Here is an 11205-nt window from a genome sequence, read left to right on the forward strand (position 1 = left end):
GTTAGCAATTACCCATCCGCCAGAACATCTTTTAACACGTACTCAACTCATCAAATTAAATCGTGATTATTTTTTATTTTCTTGAACATAAACCATTTTTTAAAATTATTATTATTATGTCTTCCCTATACTTCCTGGTTGAGTTCAAAGGTGTTGGCCTTTTAAGTAAAAACATTTTACTGTTTGTTTCCGGATTTATGGCCGCTGTTTCCCCCCATTTCAAAATCTTGTTTTATGCAAATCATATTTACGCTTACTCATTTGTTCCTTGTACTCATAGCTACGTTTAAACGTTCCTCATTTTAGCGAATATTTGCCCATTAGTATTTGTTGCCTCATTTTCATGCAAAAAGTACATCAACTTGTTCCCACGTAGCTAACATTTATTTTATAATTTTATTAGAAGAGTGCCGCAATGAGCATGTTTTATTTGTTCCCTATTTTTTTTAAAAAATTTACAACTTATTAACGCATTTTATCGAACACATTTCACTATTTGTCCTTAATCTTCACAGAAATACTACCATTTACAACTTCTTACCTCATTTTAGCTAACACATTTTACTATTTGTTCCTTAATTTTCATAGAAATAGTGCCACCATTTACAAGTTGTTCCCTCATTTTAGCTAACACATTTCACTACTTGTTCCTTAATTCTCATAGAAATAGTGCCACCATTTACAACTTGTTCCCTCATTTTAGCTAACACATTTTACTACTTGTTCCTTATTTTTCATAGAAATAGTGCCACCATTTACAACTTGTTCCCTCATTTTAGCTAACATATTTCACTACTTGTTCCTTAATTTTCATAGAAATAGTGCCACCATTTACAACTTGTTCCCTCATTTTAGCTAACATATTTCACTACTTGTTCCTTAATTCTCATAGAAATAGTGCCACCATTTACAACTTGTTCCCTCATTTTAGCTAACACATTGCCACCTTTTACTATTTGTTGCACCGTGTTAGTGGAACAGTGCCACAATGACAATGTTCTACTGTGTTACTTCATTTTCCTAAAACCACTGCCACAATTTACAACTTGTTCCCTTAATTTCAGCAAACTCATGGTCACATTCTATGTTTTCTATGTGCTACAGTACCATGTTTTATGATTTGTTTCCTCATTTTCTTAAAAACAATGACACAATTTACAACTGTGCCTTCCACATGATGACGTGGTCACATTTTACATTTGTTCCTTCATTTCGGTGTAAACAGTCCCATCATTTTCAGTTATTGTAGAGCACATGGCAACAGTTAACTATTTGTTCCCTATTTTGCATACAGCATAGTAATAGCATTATTGTGCCTATACAAACACAAAATCATGATGATCATTTGTTACTGCAGTGTACAAAACCATGGCCTGTAGTGTGTCATTGATTTTTACATAAGAAAAAAATGTAGTTGAGGCAAGTCTGTGTTTATTTTATTTTTTTTAAGGTTGTGGTGCATTTTCTGTCCCAAGTGTGACAAATTAAAAAACATGTGCAATCATGTTGAGAAATCTGTCCAAAAATTTCAAAGTGGAGGCAGCATGAAAATGCAAAGTATTTACAAAAATCTGATACGTATCCACAATATCTATTTTGAGGATCTTGGTGTAATTGTAGTACATTATTGACTAATTTATTAGCTTGCAAACCTGTAATAACGATAACTCAGTTATAAATAATACAAATGCAGAAATGTGGAAAAAGGATAGTTTTATTATTTGTGGAAAAAATACAATACAAAACATCTTTGAAATGCACATGTTCTAAATTTGGCCTAAAAATAATAGCAATAAGAATTAAAAAATTAAAAACAACCTCCTTATGCAATAAGAATCCTTTCATTAAGCAGACATACAATCTTGGGTGTTAGCTATTTTTAGAAGTTTACATCCATTTATACAAAAAACTTACAAAATGCTACATTGCGTGAGCTTTATTAATATTTTTCTGTATTGTAATATATTCAGTATGCACTGTCAACATACAATTTTTGAAATGTCACATCAATTCCAATTAAATTTATTTTATTTATATAGAGTCAAATCACAACATAAGTCACCCCAAGGCGCTTCACAAGGGTAAGGGCCAACCTTAGCAACCCCGCTGAGTAAGCATGTAGGCAAGAGGAAAAATTCCCTCTGCCGTTTTTGAGGAAGAAACCTCAAGCAGACCAGACTCGAGAGGAGTGACCAACTGATTAGGCCATACTAGCAATAATGAAAAATAGGTGAACAAAATAAAGCAAAGAATTGTCAAACATGCAAACAAAAATAAACAGCCACATAGAAATTCCCAGAACTAGAGTCCAGCGGGCAGCATGACCCAGCTCTAAGATGTCTGTTGTTGGAACCTGTGGATTTAATGCATAACAGTTTATTTTGTATAAACACTTTTAAAAGCCTGTACTTAGTTGTTGATGTAACATTAAAGCTATACTACCCACAGGCTACAATTTACGTTGAACAGACACATAGCCATGATATCAGTCTAATTACTGAATTGTAGGCGTGCATAAACTTTTTAATGGTGCCATTGTATGCTTATGTCAGTTTATATTACAACAGTAAAGACATACAGAATGTCATAGCATATGATTAGTTTTCATCTGTGTTGTCCTCTAGTATTTCAGCAGGCAATGTAAAGATGCAAATTTTTAAATGTTCCTTGATGGAAATTGCGTCTGGAAAAGATTCAAATAATTTGACATTTTGTAGAATGGAACTCTTAAAAGTTTGTTTAGTTGTTAAAGTCACATTTTAAAGCAATACTTTCCCCACACTACAATATGTGTCAAACAAACACCTGACATAAGACAATTTCTCAACTAATTAAAACAGCTGTACATCGGGACAGCATAAAAACACTCTTGTAATTGGGGTATAACCTGTTTTTAACAAGCTGCTAAACTATAGGAAAGTAAAGTTGATGGAATAGAAAAACTGGACAACCGCCCCAATGTAATGTGACAGGTGCCTTGCGTTAAAAGTTTCTGGTGGTAAAGTTTTACAAGTACTCCTTTGTATGTTTCATTTCATTCAGAGTACTGACGGGGACTAGAAGGAGAGAGCATATCTCACCCATATTGGCCTCTCTTCATTGGCTTCCTGTTAATTCTAGAATAGAATTTAAAATTCTTCTTTTACTTATAAGGTTTTGAATAATCAGGTCCATCTTACACCCTGAAGAAAACCATACAACATTTATCATTTATAGGTATATGATAAAATTGTTATCAAGTTGTTTAACCAGTGAATATGGCTTTTACACCCTGAAGAAAACCATACAACATTTATCATTTATAGGTATATGATAAAAATGTTATCAAGTTGTTTAACCAGTGAATATGGCTTTTTACACCCTGAAGAAAACCATACAACATTTATCATTTATAGGTATATGATAAAATCGTTATCAAGTTGTTTAACCAGTGAATATGGCTTTTTACACCCTGAAGAAAACCATACAACATTTATCATTTATAGGTATATGATAAAATTGTTATCAAGTTGTTTAACCAGTGAATATGGCTTTATACACCCTGAAGAAAACCATACAACATTTATCATTTATAGGTATATGAAAAATGTTATCAAGTTGTTTTACCAATGAATATGGCTTTATACACCCTGAAGAAAACCAATTGGTGAACAACTTGATAACTGATAATATTATATTTTTCTGAGCAAGTTCCAACAACCAATGGCAGGTGGTACATTTCTGGAAAAGGAGATGAACTGCAGTTGGGATGGTGCCAAAAATAACAAAGAATGATACAAACTGAAATGGGAACATTCATTATGTAAAAAAAAACAAACAACAAAACGGCACCCTTGAAGGCGATACTGTAGATGGAAATGTAGGCATGCTAAATAAAGCTAAATAAAAGCGTGCAAGTTAAATGTTGACATTACTGTCATAACAATGCCGTAATCTGTGTAAAAGTGCAGTGTCAACAGAGCTGTTCTTACAAATGGAAATGGATGTTTTACACCAAATGCCAACAAAGTGTGTGTGTGCGTGCGTGCATGTGTGCATAGTGTGGTCATGGCTGTCAAAACCACATCCCTCACAAACAAAGGGATGTTGTGCAATATGTGCTCTCTTGTTGTTGCCCACTAGTTACCTGAGGCCAAAATATGGCCATCAGGTATTGTAAAGGCCTTGAGTCCGTCCATCCGTCTGTCCATAAGTCCAGTTGTCTTATTTTCAGGTCTTCAAATTCACAGGTAGCATTCTTGGGACACAGACCTTGGATAAGTTCAAAGATGGCTGACCTTGATCTACTTTAAGAGGTCAAAAGGTCACATTCTGTTTCCTGTTTTTATACTCATACGGCCGAGGGTATTTAGCATTGTTGTTTTTTTTTTTTTTTTTTTTAGAGTTCTCGACAAAATTGCTAAAACGCCCCCTATCTCACAAGGACAGGGAGTTTGGATCATTATAATAACTAAAGGAACAACAAACGTTTCATCAGTTTTCTCATAATTTTGCTAAGTAGACACACGAGGTAAAAGCTTCCCCAAAGAAAACTACAATTTAAATGTTTTTTCCGAAGTGAAGATGTCCTAAAACCTGTAATTTGGTGAAGATCTGGCCCATGCTGTCTTTTGGAAATGTGATCATGACAAACTCTGCAGGGCAATTCTATCATCTGATTTGAATAATGTTTGCACAGCTTTGATGGCTTGCTTCCCTGAAACTGTTTATCTGCCGGTCCTGACGGTTGAGAGTGAGACCCACACCCCCGCCACGTTACCTGAGCCCTGCGTGTGTTCGCTGTCGGAGCTCAGAGACTCCAGCTCTGTTTGATCTCCATCTCGTCTGAGGAGCCTGTGTACTCGGGCAGGTATCCCATCATGCCTTCCTCTGACTGGGATGCCAGGTTGTCTGTTGACTGGGACGATGTAGACGGGCCTGCAGCGGAGGCTTGTAACTCCGCAGAGTTCACCCTCCCGTTCTCCAGCGGCTTGGAGAGGATCTTCTCAATGGCCGTGTAGTATGGCCAGTCAGGTATCTCTGAACCTTCCGTGAGGCTGGATTTTAATTTCCTGTCAGAGAGAGAGGGGGAAAACAGACAAGTTCATACTTTCTAGCTTCACCAGAGGTTGCTTTTTCCGAATGTTGGTGCACTTGCCTGTACTGGAAAGACATGTTGGTGATTTTCATCTTGATCTCCTCTTTGAAACGATGTTCTCCGGTGAGGTGGAAAAACCTCTGGGACATCTTCTCGTAAACCTTGGCGTTCCTCTTGCTCATTTTCAGTTCGTTGTGGTGTTCTTCCCACACGTACAGGAGGGCTTTCATTTCGCCATCGGTCCAGTTGGGGGCCCGCCTGTGTTTCTCACTGTGGCCTGGAATCAGGTAGCTGAAACCATCCTCGAGTGCCATTTTGAAAGGGCCGCCTCAGCCTGAAATCTTGAGTTTGAAAGCCTTTTTACTCTGCTCGTTGCTGTCTACACTCTGCAGCGAGGAGTGAGAGCTCACGCAGACTGGTCCAGCCCCGGCCGGCCCTTCCCCCTAGACTAGCTGAAAGAGGACTCAAAATGGGGCCTAAGGCAGGAGAGGAATCCGGTTAAAAGCTTTTAGTGGTGCGTGATGTCACTGTTGCCTTAGCAACGGGGAGGGCGGCCCTTCCTTTCCCCTCCCTCCCTCCTAACTCCGCCCATCTGCTGCACTTTGCTCCAGTGTCTGCACAAAAAGCTTTTAGCTGAAAGGCTGCACTGTGAGCTGACAGGTTTGAAATATGAGGCTCGGGGGGGGAGGAAGGAAAAAGAGAGCCAGACAGCGTTTCCCCTGGCAACAAGGCGCTCCATTTGGTAGTCAGCCAAGGACGGCACTCTGTTTAAAAAGCTTTTAATAATAGGACCGAGAGAGGGTGTGTTTTATCCGGCGCGATGCAGAACGTGGAGAAAAATGCTTCCACTCTGTGCCTAAAAGGCAACCAAAAGCTTTTCAAGTGAAACACAAATCAGAGGAGAAGGGAGGGAGACGAAATGGCACCACGTGGGGAATCGCCCGTAGGTTCAGTGCGCTGGATTACAATATGCTGATTGTTTGTAATCAGCTTTCTGTTGGTGGCAGGGGGCCTGTTGACAATGGTTTTCTCTAAGCAGACCCCTCCCCCCATTCAGGTTCCAGCAAAAGGAGAGGAGGAGGGGGGCAAATCTGCCTCGACTGCCCCTATGTTCGCCCCAACCACCCCGAATCACACGCCATATTCCCTTCCTGCACTCCTTTTCTTCTCCTTCTATGAATGTCCTTCTGGCACAGAACATGAAGCATCTCTTTGCATGCAAAGTCTTTTCTGCAATCTGTCCTGTTTTTTTTGGGGGGGGGGGGGGGGGGGGGGGGTTGGCCACTGGTTGCTGTCAGACCATCTTAACGTGTTTTGGCCTGATAAACGATTATCCCATCTGTTCCTCCGCACCCTGACAGGAGGCGCCGGTTGCATTTATATACAACAAAATTGGCGGCTTCATCCAATCCATCACATCTGTCACTTAAGATAAGCTCTGCTGTTGCACAAATAGAAGAAGGCAACTGAAAGTTAGTGTGAAAGGTTTTTTCGTGTGTCTTGTTTTGTTTTGTTTTTTCCTCAGAGTGTTTAGGGGGTCACATTCTCCACATTTGGTCTGAGCTAACAAGTCAGAATGGGTTGTTAAAAACACATATTATGGAAAATATAGCTGAAAACCAAGCAGCAACTCCGGTGCAGAAAAATCAAGCCCATGCGGAAGTGCAAAATCATGCAATTCCTTGAATGGCCACTCGAGGCTGGCAATAAAAGTTGATCTCCATAGAAAAGCATGTTAAAATATCCAATTTTAGAGCAGAAATAAACACATTATATATATATATATATATATGTATATATATATGTATATATATATGTTTGTCGTGAATTGGCGCTATATAAATTAATAAATTTGAATTTGTCTTGACTCTTGTAGAGAAGAATATCTTCTCTACTTCTCTATTCTTCTCGCATCAAGCAACCCAGTCCAGCCGGAGATTCAAGCTTCTCTAGTATGGAAACCACCTGGATAACTGAGAGCCTTCACAGAAGCTTGACAGAAAACATGTAGAAACCAAATGCCCCATACTTTGAGTGGAGTTGCACTCTTGTCTGTATCGTAGAAACAGAAATGATTTTCAATGTTACAAAAAACAACAACCAGAAGACACTTCGAAGATACCATGTCATGATTCATTGTGGCTTAGCATGCTAACTTTATGTCATGTTATGGAAATGTGCCAACAAGTCCATTGTGCAGTGGGATAAAGGGAAGAGGGAATGCAACAACGGAAATCATCAATGGCTGTGTTTTCTGTTGCTAATATGCAAATGCACCCTTTAAAAAAATGTTTAATATATATACACTCAACAAAAATATAAACGCAACACTTTTGGTTTTGCTCCCATTTTGTATTAGATGAACTCAAAGATCTAAACTTTTTCCACATACACAATATCACCATTTCCCCTCAAATATTGTTCACAAACCAGTCTAAATCTGTGATAGTGAGCACTTCTCCTTTGCTGAGATAATCCATCCCCACCTCACAGGTGTGCCATACCAGATGCTGATAGACACCATGATTTAGTGCACAGGTTGGCCTTAGACTGCCCACAATAAAGGCCACTCTGAAAGGTGCAGTTTTTATCACACAGCACAATGCCACAGATGTCGCAAGATTTGAGGGAGCGTGCAGTTGGCATGCTGACAGCAGGAATGTCAACCAGAGCTGTTGCTCGTGTATTGAATGTTCATTTCTCTACCATAAGCCGTCTCCAAGGCGTTTCAGAGAATTTGGCAGTACATCCAACCCAGCCTCACAACCGCAGACCACGTGTACCCACACCAGCCCAGGACCTCCACATCCAGCATGTTCACCTCCAAGGATAGTCTGAGACCAGCCATCGGGCAGCTGCTGAAACAATCAGTTTGCATAACCAAAGATTTCTGCAACAAACTGTCAGAAACCGTCTCAGGGAAGCTCATCTGCATGCTCGTCGTCCTCATCAGGGTCTCGACCTGACTCCAGTTCGTCGTCGTAACCGACTTGAGTGGGCAAATGGCTCACATTCGCTGGCGTTTGGCACGTTGGAGAGGTGTTCTCTTCACGGATGATGCGAAGGAGATGTGTTGCACTGCATGAGGCAAATGGTGGTCACACCAGATACTGACTGGTATCCCCCCCCCCCAGTAAAACAAACTGCACCTTTCAGAGTGGCCTTTTATTGTGGGCAGTCTAAGGCACACCTGTGCACTAATCATGGTGTCTAATCAGCATCTTGATATGGCACACCTGTGAGGTGGATGGATTATCTCAGTAAAGGAGAAGTGCTCACTATCACAGATTTAGACTGGTTTGTGAACAATATTTGAGGGAAATGGTGATATTGTGTATGTGGAAAAAGTTTTAGATCTTTGAGTTCATCTCATACAAAATGGGAGCAAAACCAAAAGTGTTGCGTTTATATTTTTGTTGAATATATATATATATATATATATATATATATATATATATATATAATAAGAGTTTACAAAATATATGACAAAACATTCTAGATTTATACAGAAATAAGCTGTTTCGGAGCATTTTCCACTATCTTGGTTTATTTTGTATGAGCTAGCAGCCAGCTGATGTCATGCTGCCTTTCTTTACTCTGATTGGCAGTTGCTGTGTCTTTCCCAGCATCCCTCCACAGATCAGGGAAAGCCCCCATGTGATCTGTAATGGTGCTACCAAATGTAGGTCATGGTGTGTGATCACTTGAATTTCTCCCCCTTCAGGGGTTGAAATTGTTTCCAGACAGCATAAATTTTGATCATATTGACAATATAATATTATGAATCTCTTATTTAAATGCTAAAGAATAAATCACAGTAGTGCCATAGAAAATTATTTTTATGACTTAAATCTTACCAAAAAAAAAAAAAAAAAAAAAAAAAAAAGGCTGTACAGCTTTAATATTCATATCTTCACTAACCACCTTAAAGGTAACATATTTTTGCCTGGTTACTGAATGCTGATGATCCTGTTACAGATAAAATTCCAACTTTTGGCTCATGGTGTCTTAGAATTCTAGATTTGTCGATTTAAAAATCATAACGAAAAATCCATCCAACTATCCAGTTAACTGCATTTTTTTTTTAAATTGTTATTTATTCAATGGGGGCTAATCCAGATGACTAATCTGGGAACCAGACTAATCTTACAGATGAACTCTTCGTGCGCCACTAAAGCCTAGTATTAGAAGTCAGCGTGAGAGTTAACTTTGAAAATCAATCCATCAGTAAATGCAAAGCATTCAATAACCAAATGATTTCTGGTCTTAGAAACAGTTCAACATCAGTGCTGACGAAATGAACTGGTGTCAGATTCTGCTTTAAAATGATTAAATACCATATATGTGCAAGAAAAAAGTAATCAAAAGCAAATAGATTCAAAGAGACTCAAGATGTCAGAATTTACTCATAATAAAGGTTAAGTAAAATCAATGTTATGCAAGACTTAGTGAGCCTGAGTATTGCTGTTTAGAATTTTTTTTAATGCAAATTAGTGCACATTAAACATCTACAGTGCATACATAAATTATTATAAAGTAAGAATGTTTTTAATGTTGTCTTACATTAATAATGTGAGCACATACTGTTCCTGCCACGGCTTAATAAACAGACCCTCAACTGACTGAATACAAACAAACCAAAGCCGGATCCACAATAAGTTTTCTGCACCTGCTGATGTTAAAACATATGATGGCAAAAAAACAAAAAACCCAAACAAACAAAAACAACAACAACAAAAAAACCCTGACCTCTACAACTTGGAGTGTGATTAGAGCATTTGAGGCTGGTGTTCTACACACACAAACAAACAAACAGACTTTTGACTATCATATCAATAGAAAAAAGCTTTGTGCAAATCTGAGTTCAGGCAGCTGGTCCAAACCAAACCTGAGGAAATCACTCCTCCTGCAAGAATCCATAGATGTCTCCACTATCTAATGGCAACACAGATGCAAAAGGACACAGAAAGCCATTATGCAACCATGCACAAAGAACAATTACGAAATGTCAGTCTGTGAATGTCAAAAAAAAGAAAGAAAGAAAAAAATACGGAAAAAAACCCCCAAATTCTGGCACTCCAGTTAATAAATAGCATATCTTTGTCATACCATGCCCCTAACAATGCAAGTTAAATTACATTGTATGAAATCAAGACATAGAATGAAATTTTTTTTTTTAAAATTATATCATGGAAATAATACAATATATAAAGTACTCACAGCAATAAATTTAGTAATACAAATCAAACTTAGAAAGGTGTATAATTCTAAAAAAAAAAAAAAAAAAAAAGAAAAGTAACACTAGGGGTCAGCAAATATCCATGCTCAGATGTCCAGTTAAAAGTTAGGACCATAAACTATTTGACACCGGCAAGGTTTCACTTTTCACTGTGTTACAGCATATTGGAGTTGAAAGCAAACTGCCATGAGCTCAAAGGGAAGATTTTCAGTTTCAATAATGCACCGTGTAAGAAAAACTGCACTTATTAGTCTGTGTTTCCCATTTCACCAAAAGCACAACAGGCATTTACATTGATTTCATTTACAGATAAAGTAATAAAACGGTCCGGAGTTGCACTTAAGAATCTGTGGCTGTAATACGTCGAGGTGAAGTCCAAAGAGCTGTCACCGCCGGTGAAGCTGGCTACCGTTAAGCTGGAAAAACCCAAACGAACCAACTGGAAGGACTGCAGAAACAGGTGTGGCCACATGTAGTACGTTTGTTTAAAAAAAACAAAACAAAAAACAAACCAAAAAAAAAAAGGCTAATACACTGAGTTTGTGACATAACAGTCTGATACAGAAAAAAATAGAACCCCATTAACCAGCGATGACCAGATCAAAAACACCCTCCAAGTATTTTGTGTATGGGTGAAGGAAAAAATGTAGTGTTTAACACATGAATTAAACTTAAAAAAATGAGGTCAGAAAAACAAACATTTATTGCAGACAACCATATCACCCCCCCTCCCCGCTCAAGAAATTTGTGTATGTGTTTAACACATATAAACTGTTAGAAATTTTAGAAAATAAGATCAGAGCAAAGGAAAAACATTTACCACCAGATCAAAAACACCCTCCAAGAATTTTGTGTAATTAAGAAGTGAAAACATAGAAAAAACACAGGT

At 38.2% G+C, this 11205-nt stretch overlaps 1 pseudogene; it reads right to left on the minus strand.

The window, feature by feature from the left end:
- Positions 1-4706: 4706 nt before the first annotated feature.
- Positions 4707-5489, minus strand: LOC117505390 (annotated as a pseudogene).
- Positions 5490-11205: the final 5716 nt, after the last annotated feature.

This window comes from Thalassophryne amazonica, chromosome 23, assembly GCF_902500255.1.
Source record: "Thalassophryne amazonica chromosome 23, fThaAma1.1, whole genome shotgun sequence".
NCBI classification, from domain to species: Eukaryota; Metazoa; Chordata; class Actinopteri; order Batrachoidiformes; family Batrachoididae; genus Thalassophryne; species Thalassophryne amazonica.